The following is a 15,647-nucleotide window of genomic DNA, read 5'->3' on the forward strand; positions in this document are numbered from 1 at the left end:
CAGAGAAATGTTTGAATGATAGGCTACGGCAGCACTAATACAAGTTCTAGAAAGGCAGAGACTGCAGTCGAGATTGCACGTGCACGTCAAATTTTGGCGCATGCTCTGTTGTTGCTATAAGTCGGAATAAGTCGGTGCAAGGAAAGAGTTGCGTGAGTGTAGCATCCATATGATGAGAACCTAAAGAACCGTACTATTTGAACCCCACTCCGCACTTAGGCACTGCGACAGCACCTTGTGAATATTCTCTGTTTTTCTCTGCATAAATTTGTTGAAAGTGGCCCTTCATGGGTGTTGTCGTTTTCGTCCCTATTACGTAGATATGCTAAACCAACCTGCCCAAATTTTCATCCTAACTGCCCGAAAAGTATACATGAGACATCAATCGGCTAAAATGAACGTCACGATATGTCTTCTAATCAAGGCGGTCTGTCTCGGGTAGTGCCATTCAGTTACAAGTAAAAATAAAGATTACCTGCAGGAACCAAAAGAAAATTCTGATATTTTCGAAAGTTCTGCAGGACGCAGGCCTTACTCGATGGTTCAAGCTTATGAGAGTGGCTTTTACTGAAACATGACTTTTTCCCCAAATTTTCGCACTCCAATGTGCAAGTGCCGGCTTTACAGAAGTACGTACGGTATAAGCGTACGACGTGGACGCAAGGCGAATACGCATCAATAAAATGACCTCTAATTGTCATCATTTAGAAAGCGTCTTTTTTTGACGTTCTGAGATTCGATGCATTAGGAACACACCTATGCGTTCCAGCTGCTGTCAACGTAGTATGAAGTCGAAGACAATGGAAAAGCTCCGTCGAGGAGTGAACGAGGAAAAATAGACGGAGAATGTTCATTTCAGCTGTGACAATAATGCTTCCAAACGCATGCGACGAAAACAATGACCGGAGGGACAACCCAGCTGCAGAGAAGGAATGTCACAGCAGTATGTCTTTAAAACGGTCATGATATGCCAAGGACTGCATGCAAGCCGTGAGAATGACGCACGTCTCACTTGGGCACATCTGCTCGTCGGAAAATCAGAATCAGAGTTTGCACTTTGAACGCCGAAATGACATTTTTCACATATGTAAATAGTGTGCGGATACACTTTATTCGCTTGAAAATCGTTCGTAAAAAGCAGCCACCTCACGAAATTTTCCCAGCTGCTCATGGCGAATATGTCGTAGCTGCGACTTCTGTGCTCGCCGCACTGAAGCAAATGATTTTATCTTCTTCTGGTGTGACACTTTACATTTGCCGCCAGAGCAACTGGAATATATTTGCAAACACCGAGGGTAGAGAAGTCGCAGTGCCTAGTCTTGTCTAAAGAGGTCAAATTACGAAGATGGCATGATGAAAAAATAGTAACAACAATAATAGTTGCAGTTCATCAGATTCATTTGACTTGTCGACGTAATTTGGACTGGACCTGTGGTCATCGGCTTGTGGACTAGTCGTTCTGCTGGTCCTGTCGGAGAACAAAAAAAAAAGAAATAATCAAAACTAAAATACAAGAAGAAGCGTATCAAATACGCACACACAAACATGTCCCCGTTAATTACAGGCTTTTAAGTTCATTCTCATCAAACGCGACTTCGGAAAAAGTTATTTTTACAGGAACTACATATATCTACCGGTGTAAGATGCGTTCGCAACGATACTCACAGCCCGAAGATTTGCGCGTGTAGGTCTCCCAAGTCATCTGGCACCTGGAATAATCAAGCGCTAGCCCTTCCACAATACACGCCTGTTGGTGTTCTGCGGTGACCTTGAACGTTTAAGAGCAAAGCTAACGGAACATAGTGCAGTCCAAAACCGAGCACTTTCAACGGACCTCCACACCGCTTCTCCGCAAAGCCAGCCCGCCAGTTGAAAACGCTAACTGCGCTCACCGACCCCACGCGGCGCTGCGTGCGCCGGCGGCCGTCGCTTGCTTCGCAGCCGGTTTTTCCACCGTCCTCCGCTTCTGTCTGCACACCCTGGTCACAGCGCCGGCGTCGCTCTCTTTCCCGCCATTTCTTGTTTATGTTTTACTGTCTCTCTCTCTTTTCCTGATTGGGCAGAGCAACCCGCTGCGCCTCCTCTCCCGTCGCGACGGGTGCTCTTGGCCTCCTGGAGCAGAAATGCGAGCGACGCCGCGAATGTACGCCTGGAACGTTGCAAGAACTACCGGCATCTGATGCCGTGACGTCACGCGGAGCGGCGGAAGTGACGCGTTACGCCCCACCCATGCGCGTGCGCCGCTGCGCACTAGGGGCGCCCGCCGCCGTCCGCGTTTTGGGGATTCTTTGTGCCATACTTCGCATTCCAAGCCCGCGGGAGCAGCTGCCGCCTGTGCCGGAGCGTGTGCGAGGAGCGCCGGGCCGTGCGCGCTTCGCTTGTGTGCGTGGAATTTTCTTGACGTCGTAACGCCGCCGCGGCCGCTCGCCTTCCCCTTGCCTGAACCGTCGACCGGCCGTCCGTCCCAGTTTTCTTGTGGCCGTCGATTTCTTCTTCTACGGCCGCCGCCGCCGCATCTGAAAGAGAAGTTTGTGTGTGTGTGTGTGCGGGGGCCACCGTTGACGAAAGCAAAAGCGATAAAAAGGGAGAGAGAGAGCTCTTCTGGTGTGTGTACGCGCGTTTTCTCCGCCACTGGGAAAAAAAAAGAAGTTAGCTCTGGACGGACCGCTGGACTTTACGTGATCCGTCGACGACAACTCTCCACGTTTTTGAATTGAGTGCTGACGCTGCTTTTCGTTCCTTCAGTTCCAAATCGCTCTGACCCCACTCCGTGGCCGATTGTTGTTCAGTGCTCAGTGGCCGGCTGGCTTTATTTTCCCCCTGTGTTCATCGTTCTCCGTCGTGAGTTTTGTGTTCTACTGGATCTACCTTCCGAGGAAAACACCTCGACTGTTGTCATCACAGGCGTCACTTTGGTGTGCTGCCACCTTCTGTATTCTTCATTTCGCCGCGTCGTACAGTGAAGGACCGGTCCTCCTCTGGTTACCGGAGTTGACGCCTGCTATAAGTGAGGTGAGTCCTCAACGTTTCTCTTTCTTTTTCTCCAAATCCCGCTTGCAAACTTGGGGCATCCACACCCGCTGTTAACAGTTCAGTTGGACTTCGCCTTGACCGAGTACTTCGCGTTCTAGTGACCGTTGCAGACATTCGTACGACTCAGTAAAAGACTGGGAAGTCTTTCTCGTTTGTTGGCCATCGTCTGCTAAAAAAGCGCGGTCTGTGGCGTCTGCTAGCGGCGCAGCCATCGCTGGGAGGTTCGCGCCGGAGTCTGCGCAGACTGAAAGGCTTGCAAGGTTCGAGCGTGTTGCCGTCGTCGGCTGTTTATTTTTGTCGCTTGCCCCCCCCTCCCCCCTCCCTCTGCGATTGGTTGTCGCTTGTTCGCCCGCGCGCGCTCGCGGTTACAATGGTGCGATAACCACTCGGCCATCGTGACATCACCCGCCCGTAGCTTGCCAGCAACGGGGCGGCACAGTGCGAAGAACAGTTTGCGCGATACGGTAATCGGGTGAGGGTTGGCGAGTCGCGGGATTGCGGTGGAAAGAGAGAGAAGACCTTGACTAGAGTTCCGGTTCCTCGTGCCTCCAGTCGTCGTAGCACCCCGCTGCTAATCTGAGAGAGAGGGTTCTTTTATTTTGCAACGCAAGTCTGGGGCGAGGGATATAGCTTCTGCTACTGCCAGTAAGCTGTGCTTCGGGTCGACCACAAGATTTGAACTGCACGTGATCAGCGCGGAGCGTCCGCTCAACGGGACGTAACCCAACGGTCTCCAACATTAACCCTGACGATTACGGTACACCGTCGCGCAAAGGGCCCTCAGAGGCTGGAGTTTCAAAGCGTCACTTTTGCCCTCGGATCATCAGCTTGAGGAAGCTTGCCCAGCCATGTTGACCTAGTAGCGATCGCATTCAGGGCCGGGATATTGTAACGATTTTATTCCAATTCGTTACCTGTTCGCGTTTCGTCTATGGTCCCTACGACGATCTACCTACGTTATCACCGCGATCGTACAGTTGTGAGCGCTTGATAAAAAACGAATGTAACCGATCTAAAGGAATCGCTGCAGTCTGTCGGCCCGGGCTGCTACGGAGAGTGCAATGTTTTACGGTTTGATCGCAACACAAACGTTGTAGTACACAGAAGATGTTGTCATGGGACCCCCTCAAGGTAGCCGATTATCTATGGGATAAAACGGCCTTCCTGGGCCCGTTCTACGCAACGTTTCTCGGGGCCCTCAGCCTTGCGCGGGATTTTTCACCGTAATTTTTCACGCTGACCGTGAAACTTCAGCCCTACGGTGCCGTTGTGGTATTCACCGTCGTACACTCAGGACGGATGTGGTCGCATCGTTGTGTACATTGTTTTTCGTGTTTTTCTATACAGTCGCTCCCGACCGTACACAAAAGCTACTGTTGGGGTCTTGACCTGCTAGACTCATATGTGTCGCCGCGGCGTCGTCTCTCGGTCGGGTTGTTTGTTGACCCGTTGCCTGGCAACCGTGGGCGATGACTATCTGCGCCGCCAGCCCGCCCGACGTGCTGTCTTTATGGCTCCCCCAACGTTCGTTGGCGGCTAGGCTGGAAGTGAGGGTCCGAGAGAGAGGAGGGAGGGAAGGGGGGGGGAGGACGAGTCTGCTGCCGTCTGCACCCACGCAAGCCAACTGCCTCGGCAGCTGCGCTGGCGAGGTTGCGAGAAAGCGCCTCTCTGCTGGCCGCACTACTCTGTGCGGGACACGCTCGCTTTAGCCACGGTATTTTTGTTTTTGTGTGCACATTTCTCTTGCAGTGCGCGTTGGATCTCCCTCGTTGCCTCTGTTTGCTTTTGAGTTGGTCTAACCCCCCCCCCCTTCTTTTTTCTCTCTTTCTTTTTTCTGCGGGTTCGTGTTCCCGGTTGCTTGAACCCGCGCAGACGACCTGTGGAAGACGGCAAGAAAGGCTTTCGGGAGTGCGCTTGTGATGTCCTTGTGAGCAGTGGGTATCGGGGTTATCCAGTGATGACGTGCTGTTTTATTGCTCGTGGAATTATCGCCCGTGGATATCTTTTTCAGCTAGCGTGGAGTTGTTTGGTGTTCCATTCGTGGTCACTTGTCACAAGCGCTACGTCTGTTTCAGTTAGGAGCTGAGGTAGTCTTGGCGGGATACGTGTTCGTCAAGCCATCTGTGTCCCCTTCGACAAACGTTCGGGTATACCGTTCTACACCAATCTTTCTGCATTCTCTGACCGTCGGAATGGAGTTGCCGCTTTCGGGAGTCGAATGCGCGACGTCGTGTCACGTAGTCAGGAGCCAGCAGCTAATGGATTGTTGTAACAGGTTTAGTGTTTCTTCAGTAGGACCCTCCTACATTACGCTGTTATTCATTTTTTCTTTTGTTTTGCATGCGAATATTTCACTGGTTGGGGTCTCGTTGACTGTAGTGCGCCAGCCGCGCTGATTCAGTGGCAGTGGCGTCCCATTGCCGAGTATGAGGTCCCGGGTTCTATACCCCACCGGTAAGCGGATTTGCGAGGAATGGCAGAGTAACGCTCGAGTTTAACCCCGAATGCTCCAGCCTGGACGTCCCTTAATGCCGGACTAGAAAGATAGTTAGTTCTGGTATTATTATAATACACTAACCGCATATATTGAAAGAGAACAGGAACGAATACCCTTTGCGCGTAATTACATGGAAGTGTGACGTGTATTAGCTACGCTGCCGGTTTATAAGTATTTAACAGCGCTAAGTGTTACGTTCTTGATTATGAATTAAGCCGCTCTTGGAAGTATAGATTAGCCTGGAATCCGAACAATGCATTGGAGCAGTTTCGAAATTGTTCGCGTTCGAATAGATTCTGATAGTACTTCGCAATGTTTTAAGCTTTTATCACCGGAGGTCGCAACAGACGTGCAGCATGACATCGTCTGCTTGTTCGGTTCGTTGCTTAGCGGGATGGGGGATCCTTCCAGGCTGCCGCCTTGAAATTCATAAGTCACCTGACCTTGCAAACTTCCTCTTTAAGAGAGAAACAAACGCATTTTCTTTACTGTTCCGATAGTCAGCCAAAGGCGAACAACTCTAAAGGCCGAACACCTTTTTTTTTAAAAACCCTGCCTCGTTCCTCTTTTTTTGCAGCTGCCATTGAAAACGGTTGCTGCACCTATGTCAAGTGTCGCTTTGCAAACACCCGCTACTGGAGGGGGCCTGACCTCCCTATACCAGCAGATAGTGTGCAATAGAAATTGTCGTGTTTATGATAGATAGGTCTGTATTGTCCCCGCTGAAGCAAACTGTGGCGAACACAGCGGGCTTACAATACGTTCCTGGAAGCCAACACAGATGGCGGAGAGTAAGGACCTTCGCACCTTCGTTATGTAATTATTCTTGGATTTCTTTTATTTTTAAATTTGCCGCGATGGTCCGATATCGTCTGGCTTTAGTTTCTAATGACTACCAGCGCTTGAACCAGAGCTGGCCGTAGCCACCGAGGCATTTAAAGTTTTCTTTGTATTTCATTTATTGAGATGATTGACAGCTTTTATTGGTGCGAAGGCATCGTTAGTCAAAGAGTGCCACGAATGCGACAGGCCGTAACAGAAAATACCATTATGCCAATATTAAGGTGGTGGTCCTGTGAATAGACGATTCTGGTTTTATGACACCATCACACGCGGATGATGCGCTTAAACTATAATTTTGTTATTACACTTGCCTTCTCTATCACATTTTGGTTTATGTGTATATCTAGATTTCTGTCTGCACTGTGTCCCACTCTAGCTGCTTGTATGTCTTCTAGTGTCTGCTGCCTGTGCGCTAGCGCAGACACGGAAGCGGGGGTTGGTAAAGTTTCATTATCCACGTCTTCGCTACACATTGTAAACCTCACGTACATGTTGTGCGAAACTCAAGGGTGCTACTAAAACAAGAAAAGTATGGCTTCGCATGGCCCATATTCGGTGGGGATTTCATGAACGTGTGACGTAGTACCTGACCTACTGTGTATGTTAAATCGTACAACAGGTGACGACGTGTCATTCACAGAGGGTGATTAGCTGTGGTTAAGCCCGTGGATGCGATTGCAGCTGCTTCTCAGTGCATACAGTTCCTGCAGCATGCAGTTCTTGCATATAAGGAAACCGAGTGCTCCCACCTCGGTGGGAAACTCTCGTGCACACCTCTAATGAGGAGGCGAGGTTGGGTGCTCTATGGCAAGACTATTATTATTACTTCCGTTTCGCGTCCAAGTGCTGCATCGACCATATGCGAGTATCGCCATTAAGGCACTTGATCAGATTAAATGTGAACCTGTGGCAGTCGCTCTCCGGATGTAATGGCATTAAGGAAACTTTGAGGCATTTGTCCATTAATGTCATTAACCTTGCCTCTAGGTGCGACTCTCCTTCAAAGCGAAGGCACGTCCTTTGGTGCGCGTGGTCATTTAATTGTGTCGCCGCGCTATGCTTAGCAAACGGGGAGCTGTTTCGAGAAGGCCGCATGAGCTGTCGGCCGCGTTCGCATAGCGATATGGCGTCATATGGAGGGTGCCATTAGTGAACGTATTCTGCGAAACTCATTTGTCGTGCATTTTTAAAAAATCTGAAGTGTCGTAATTCTGTTGTGATATGCTGTTTTATGCAGAACACTTTTGATATATGCATGTGCCGTGTGTTTCAGCGAATAGTGAAAAATTCTCAAACGTTGTCTATGGCAGATAGCACAGTTCTGGTTCACGAGGTGGCCTGCTCGAAGCGGCGGACACTACATGCAAAAAAAAATGACATGCATAATTATTGCGACTCGAGCTCGTAGACGTGAGGCGGACGAGGAGGAGACGAAAAGCTTTATGCAATATTTACATATAGCCGATAATAGCGGGCAATAGCATACAAGTAGCGAAGCCGAAGAGCTCGCCACACCGACGGAGCGGCTGGGGACAACTCTTCCCCTAACAATGGGCCGACTCTGCCTTAAATCCCTTTGGGAGTCCCATACTCAGCAGGCCGAGGAAGGTCCGATGCGGACGTTCAACCACGTCGCTTCCCTCTTTCGTCGAAGCAGGAGATGTCCAAGCTGCATCAAACCGGTCTCCACGGCAAGGGTCAGAAGTTCTGTGGAATTCTGAAGGCTGCCAGTGGATTCGTCGCGGTGCCCTCAGTGTCCCCGGACAACAACTCAGCTCGACCCACGGAAAGGGTTCGGCAGTTTCCTGGAACTTTGGCGGTTGTCACCATGGGCAACCTCTTCAGAAGAACGAGGTGGGCAGGGGGGAAGCGCCCGTTGCCTCCATGTAGGCGCGCAGTGTAGCACAACAATAACCGACCAATTTTATTAAAAATCGCTAATTAACTTTCAAAACTAATTACCTTACGGCCCGTATTGCAAAATGCAAAGTATAGCCGTGGAGTTCGCAAGGCGGAACCACTAGGAACGAATTCTCAGGATGGCACGAGTTTCGAGATCTCAATTTGCGACCCCTGCGGACAGATGTATTGGCGTTCCAGTTACTTTTGTGCTTGAATGCATAAAACGACGTCTTGTTCGGAAAGTCTGCGGCTACCCTTTACGCACGTCCTCGATAAGTCTTTTAGTAGAGAGTTCTCCGCGGCGATCGTATCGCCAACGCCAACCGCTTGGGCGCCATCTGGTATGTGGAAATCAAAGCACTTTCGCGGCAGCGCCTTTTATTTAGCGTGACAGCCTCATAGCAGACGACTGATGGCGGCGATGACGACAGGAACGTCTTTGTCCTCACGGAGAGCTGACACTAAAGGAAAGCAGATTTTATCACATATGTTTTGCCGTTGCGACGAAGAGCAAATAACAAGGCCGAATTCGTATCGAAGGAAGCGACCTCGGCGCCGTCGCCATGTTATTACGCTAGCCACGCAGTGCCCGCCACGCTGGATCCGAAAGGTAGCTATTCAGCGTTCTGCGCATGCGCATTTTGAACCCGTTATTTGTACTTAGGCTAATTTGTTTCGCCACACCAAGCAAGCAGCATGTTAACTGACCACCGGCAGGGTCCATGTGACGGCGGCAGCACAATAAATAAAAAAAAAAACATATTAAACTGAAACCACCGGAAGGCAGCCTAAAAGGTTTAAGTGACATTATTGATTGTTACTGAAGCACACATTACGCTTGTCGCATTTGTCTGAGAGGCCATGCAAGCTTGGTAATGTTGGACAGAATGCTGCTTCACTATACGGAAGTCTTTGCAGATGCCACTTAATATCAAATCTAAATTATATTACACTTCTTTCTGGATCGGCGCGCATTATTTTGCGTCGACACCAACCAAGGGCGGTTATTTTCTTTTTTTCTTGTATACAATGATTTCCTGTTTGAAAGAAATATAAACAAACACCGATGCGTTGCCAGTGAAGCGCTGTGGGAAGACTCTGGTCACCGCTTTCCTCCCGATCGTTCCGACCTGGAAAAACCTCGCTGACGCACCGGCACCTAAGTCGCCGCGCACGTGTATACGCTTTTTTTTTTTCATTAGATCGAGCAAAGCCCGGCCTCCGAGATTCAAGATGTTTCGATCTCGAAGGCCACTCGAGGGAATGGGCAGGCGGTACGCGAGCTCTCGCGCTTACCGACCGCTGCGTTTCGCCGACGTGATCGGTGTGGGCGAGCCGTCGTGGCTGCCGCCGGCGCCGGGCACGCTCAGCGCCATCTTTGATTGAAGGAGAGTGAGAAGGCGAGCGTCCCTGTCGTCGTCGGGCGTCTGCTTGCTGCGCATGACAAAAAAAGGAGGGCCGCTTTTGCCGGGACAAGAAAGAGAGGGGCGAAGAGAAAGGGGGCGGGGGGGGGGGGGGTGTTCGCGACACTTGTTGGAAGCGGATCCCGGAGTCGGACGTCCCGCCAGAGGTTGAGGAGGAGGAGGCTCTCGGCTGGCGCGCGGCGCGCTCCCGGTGCACTGCATGGGGTGCTGCTTTCGCCAACCCTTCTTTCTCTCTCTCTCTCTCTTTTGGTTCTTTCTCGAAGCGCGGGTCATTCCCTCTCCGTTTACTCTTTTCCAGCACTTCGTCTAGCCTGGGCTCTCTTGCACGGACGGGGGGGTGCGCTGCTTCCGACCGGGCCGTTCTTCTTTCATTGTCTCTAACTGTATTTAATTAAACACGCCGCGGTAGCCAGTGGCTATGGCGCTGCCGAGGTCGTGGGTTCGATGTAGGCGGAATGCAATAACGCTCGTTGTACTTGGATTTGAGTGCACGTTAAGCGAACCCCAGGTGGTCAAAATTATTCCGAAGTTCCCCACTACGGCGAGCTTCGTATTCATGTCGTGGTTGTGGCACCGGAAACCCCAGACTTTAATGAATTTTGAACTCTTCTTTAAAGAGAGGGTGGTGCATGTATGTGGCGCCAGTTACGCTCTTTCATTGGCATGATATTTATGCGCATCATTGTCACAACACGAACAGCGATAAACAGAAAAAAAAAAACACAGTATCATCGCTTCTAACGCTCGCGTACAGAACCTATAGAGTGTTCCCACTACATAAATGTTTATAAAATTGGATAATTGCAAATGAGGCATCGGGTGCCCCATTCCAAGCACGACACTTGTGTACATGGGCACAGGAACCACAAAAACACAAGGGAACAGGCATACGGCTGCTTTGCTGGGTTGCTAATTCGAACGGGTCGAATCGTCGGTCTTCAAAGCTGGGAATCAATAGGGAACAGCTTCGTTGTGCTGGCATGACGTGCCCGATGGAACGTCGTGCATGAATGTATTTTAACGTTTCTTGCGCCCCCTTTACCGTATGACAATGCACGGTGCCGAGTTAGTTTACTCATGCCGAGCTGCCGTCCCCTGGCGAGGAGTCACATGACAAGAATATTTTTCTGCAATGATATGTTGGTTGGCGGCATGGTGAATTACTGAAAGCAATAGTGCATGGAAAATGACAATATATATACCTGCCATGTGTCACGAGGCGAGTAAAGGATTTTTTTTTTTTGGCCCTCACCCTACCGCTGTCATTCTTTAGTTTGACGGTCGCCATAAAGTATTGCTTGGGCTCGACATGTTGGTAGTGTTTCGCTTGTCTATTTTTTTAAGCATAGGCATACACGGGTTTTATGAGACATGTTTTTCTGTCCATTAAAGGGAGACTTGAACATTATCGGCGTCCGCCAAAGCCTATTTGTTCTCTTTGAATCCCGTTGCGGGCAACCTAGGTGTTACTGCCAAGCGCCAAAATTGTTTCAGGAAGTTACTGCTTCCGAACGGAAAGAAAGTCGTTTTCCTTAGCCATTCCGAATCGTGATCTGTTCTCAAGGACGTTCTTGATAAGCGTTCCAATCTGTTCTTTCCTTTTTTTTTTTTTCGTAGCAGCTTGCATCAAAAGTAAGAATAGAGTTATATTTTCGTGCGTGTAGCCTGCGTGTTGTGGCCCTTACAAGAATTGTAAAGCATTTTGTTGTCATTCTAATGGCATTTCGTTGCCTTCAGTATGCATTCTGCTGGAGCGTAATTGAATATTAAGCATGAAGGCAGCTCGCGACATTACGAAGCGACTCTGGTGGTGTGAGGAGAGCAAAGTTCGCGAAATCGTAGAATAGAGAGAGAGTGAGCTCTAGGGCCACGTCAGCTCGGGGCTTTTGACCTTATGTATCAAGCATCGTGTTCTATTGTTTTCGCTTCTGTGGAGAGACTTCGTGTGGAGAGACAATCCGCGATTCTGCGTATGTCACGTGTCGACCGCGTGATCCGGGCGTGATATGAAGACAGTGTCAAAGCAAAATGCAATTGACTCTCGGGGAGAGACAGAGAGAGCAAGAAAGAAGCGAACCAGTACAGGTGTCACACATGCTGCACGAAACTGTAACCTTGTCGGCACTGCGTTGGTTTCCCGAGTCTCTCTTTAATTTCTACTTTGTATCCATAGCAGTAGAAGCAGTCGCGCGAGAGGGTGCGGTACAAAGTTGTGTACAGTGAACATGTATTATAGCCCACCGCTGCCAACATATTGAAGCAGCTGCATCACATGAGTTATATGTGACAACTCGTGGGACGTTGTGGTACCTGGTACGTCACTTTGTTGACGTTGTGGTACTTGGCACGTGACTTTGTTGACGTTGTGGTACTTGTACCGAATAGCACTCACTCAGTGTGTGGGTTGGCGGGCAAGGGCCGGGTGCTGTAGGCAAGCTCAGGAAAGAGCAGGGAAAAATATACATATATAAATTTAACTTAGACTCTCGCAAAAGCACATCGTGAACTTTATTTGGTCTGATGAAAGTTTATTACAGGATGTACAGTAGACACAGCAGGAAATGTTTAGAATTGGAACAACCAATTCGTAAAGGGAACGTCTACGAAAAATGCTTCTTTTCCTCCACCTTGACATTTCTGCAGTTCTTGCAGTAGTTCTTGAAGCCGTGTGAGAAATCGTGTTTATTTCAAGTGGCCCGCGACACTTCGTTTGAGCGCCACTCGACGCAAAGGTAAAACGCAATATTGGTGGCGCATTTCAGGAGATTGTGTGAGGAATGCAACTGTTCCTGCTGCTGCAGTAACGGTAATTACCCAGATGGCTCGTGTGTGAGTGCTGGATGAGTGGGCGATTACTGCACACGTTTCGAATAGAACACGTGGGCTTGCAGCAGCTTCGCCTCGTAGTTCCGGCGAGTTTTCCGGCTTGTGCGCGCGTTGCACGGACATTTTCTCGCATCGTGAGTTGCTGTGCTCTTTAGCTTCTCGTTGAGCCTCTGTGCTTCCTTTAATGACGTTGTCTATGAGGTTGCTTATCAAGCTGTTTTTGGTGCACTTGCTCGTGACAGGGCACAACGACGCAACGCTCTTAGGAGCGTCTCTTTTCGAGCATTCTGAATCATCGATGTACGGTCGGTAAAACGTGCCAAAGCCACGGTCTGATTATGAGGCACGGCGTTGAGGTGTAGTCCGGATGAATTTTTACCACGTGATGTTCTTTATCGTGGGCCCTATGAACGGTGCACGAGCGGTCTTTCTTTTCCTTTTCTTTTTGCATTTCGCCCTCACTGAAATGCTGTCGCCGCGGTCGGGATTCGATCCCGCGACCTCCTGCTCGGCATGCGCAGCGCGATGGAGTAAGCCACCGTGGCGGTTGCGTTCAGTTGGTAGCGCAATTTTTTTTAAGGCCGCGGTTCTCATTAGCAGAGGATTCCATCAGAATTTCAGTGGGCTAGACCAGAGGTCGCTGCCTTTCGTCGTCGGCAACATTAATTAAAGTACTTTGTAATCGACATCGGCTGTGTCTGTTAAAGTTCTGATTGCTCTGCTTCCTAGATACGCTCTACACTCGAGGAATGAGAAAATCGTCCACCCACGGCAAAAAAAGAAAAAAAGCTGATTCAACACAGTTGGTAGAATGAACGTTAAGCCAGGCTTTCTTGAAAGGTTTAATTCAATTTACTCAAATTACGGGCGCAGCCTTATTTCCAGGTACCGTGCGAGGAACCGTTCACGTTTTTTCTCACATCGCGTCAGAAGCTTCTTCACCTTGCGCCCATTGGTGCACTGTAGATCGCAACTCCGTTTGACGTCATCAGAAACTGCACACACTTTTTCACTTCGACATAGAAAGATTTATAGCCTAATCAAACGGAGCGCAACCACTTAAATAAAGCACAGACACCGGGTGCACATTTGTGAACAAACAGGTCGAGTTGCAAGCGAGAAGGCCGCGCGACGATAGTTTGGTATTTCGTTTTATTCTTCGCTGTTCACCGCCTGCCACAGTCATCATTGCAAATTAAGTTTCCTAAACTTGGCCACGTTTATAACATTCTTGCCTACAGCGGGATTTCACGCCAGTAGAAACAATGCTGTGCCGCTTACGCTTGGACGTCGCATTCACCAATGCATATACGGTTTTGATTGGAATGACTGATAGCGCCAACTGTAATGCCTGCGGTGCCGAGGAAACTATAGAACATCTACTGTGCTACTGCCCATCTTTTCAAAACGAAAGACATGACCTCTGCACAGCTCTCAATCAGCTAGATAGAACACCGTTCACCTTGAAGAAGATCTTGGGACCATGGCCTCGCATATCGCAGCTACAAAAGGCCACAAAAGCTCTGCTGCGATATTTGAAGGCTACTGGTTTGAGTCAGCGTTTGTGATCCGAACTGAGTGACCGAACGATATACCCAGTAGACTTTCTCTTCTTCTTTTAATCTTCCTTTCCCTTTCCCCAGTGTAGGGTAGCCAACCGGGCTCAGTCCTGGTTAACCTCCCTACCTTTCCTTTATCATTTGCTCTCTCTCACGCCAGTAGAGTTTCAGGGAAAGGGGGAAAATATGTGTATTCCGCCTAGAATGCGACGGCAGAGACACACGGCGGCATATTAGTGACGTCACGCCCGACACCCAAAATGCAAGACCACTCCTTTACATCCTTCGCTCTCTCTCTCTCTCTCTCTCTCTCTCAGTTTCAGGTTAACGCCGCGGCGGCCATGATTTAGGGGCGCGACGCCGCGGTCGTTACACACGGGAGGGCCCGCGAGTGTCTTTACTCCTGCTGCCAGCGTTCCTAACCAGCCCTTAAATCTCTGCTAATTGGTGCCCGGTGTCAGTAATCGTTTGTCTCCTTCGTTGCTTTTCCTCCCTCCATCCTCTTCCTTCACGTCTTTTTTTTTTGTGCGCCGGCATTTTTCATTGACCTTTGTTCGTTGGTGTCAATGCGAGACAGAGTGGTGCCGTTCTCGGAGGCCGTGCAAATAACGCGGGCCGATCCTGACACCGGCACAGGATGTGCGCCCTCAAAATCGTATAGGTACATACTGAACGCACGAAAGCAACGTTCGCACGCACACGCGCAATCATGGCCAATTGTTGCATTTATAACGCTATATATTGTTTGAAAAATGATCTATTTGAAAAGTCGGGAAGCCGTTTGAATTCAGAAGGACGAAGTTTAGCCAAGTCCATGCAGGGAGCCGTCGTTCCCGTGCTGACTGAACCGCTATACTTTTACCTACGGCCGCAGACACTTAAGGATTCCACATGTCAACATAATAATAATATTAATACAGAAAAGAAAGAAACATCGCTTGGAAGGCTTCCTAAATAGGTAACAGCGCCACTGCTCACTCTAGTAATATTTGATGGAAGCTCTGCAGATGCTGGTGCCGATGCACAATATGCATCCTGCCAAGGATGTTTGAAAACTCGTTCGGGACCCGCGGGTCGGTGCCGATACATGCGGTCGCATTAAAGCCGCTATGGTATATTACGAATATTGGCATCCTGTTGCGACCTAGATAGCCTAACCGGTGATGTTCGCGTGTGTTTTTGTTGTGCGAGAAGAGAACATTGCGAGGGGTAGTGTGAAGAGAGAGAGGGACAAACCACATTTATTGAGCTGTTAAGTATATCCTTATTTCATGGAGCCATGTGCCGTCTTGGCGGAGCATCACGTGGTGCTGAGCGGAGACAGAGTTTGTGACGATGTTGGGCGCGCGGACGCTTTTTCGGCGTCAGCGAAAGCTCGGGCAGCCCGCTCACGCGCCGACGACGCTTTTTGGAGCTGCCGCTGATGTGCGCCATTAGTACTGGCGCAGTGGGCGGATCCCGTCCGTGTTCGCGGCACCGCGCTCATGGCGGAGAGAGAGAGAAAAAAGCGAAAGTGGAAAGAAGGATTCGAGGAAGTAATTTCGGCGCCCGTTGCAACAAACG

At 49.6% G+C, this 15,647-nt stretch overlaps 2 long non-coding RNA genes across 2 annotated transcripts in view; one reads left to right on the forward strand and one right to left on the reverse strand.

The window, feature by feature from the left end:
• Window positions 1–1,092: 1,092 nt before the first annotated feature.
• On the reverse strand, window positions 1,093–2,099 carry LOC126544592 (uncharacterized). Its single transcript, XR_008615083.2, has 2 exons — window positions 1,893–2,099; window positions 1,093–1,468 (listed from the first exon to the last, which is right to left on the reverse strand). It is a non-coding gene; the product is annotated as an uncharacterized lncRNA (long non-coding RNA).
• An 823-nt stretch (window positions 2,100–2,922) lies between these two features.
• The window catches only part of LOC140213718 (uncharacterized), a 173,317-nt gene continuing 160,592 nt past the window's right edge, over window positions 2,923–15,647 (forward strand). Inside the window, exon 1 of the long non-coding RNA XR_011890613.1 lies at window positions 2,923–3,012. This is a non-coding gene — a long non-coding RNA (uncharacterized lncRNA). The remainder of the gene's footprint in view (window positions 3,013–15,647) is intronic.

Source organism: Dermacentor andersoni, chromosome 10, assembly GCF_023375885.2.
Source record: "Dermacentor andersoni chromosome 10, qqDerAnde1_hic_scaffold, whole genome shotgun sequence".
In the NCBI taxonomy this organism is placed as follows: domain Eukaryota; kingdom Metazoa; phylum Arthropoda; class Arachnida; order Ixodida; family Ixodidae; genus Dermacentor; species Dermacentor andersoni.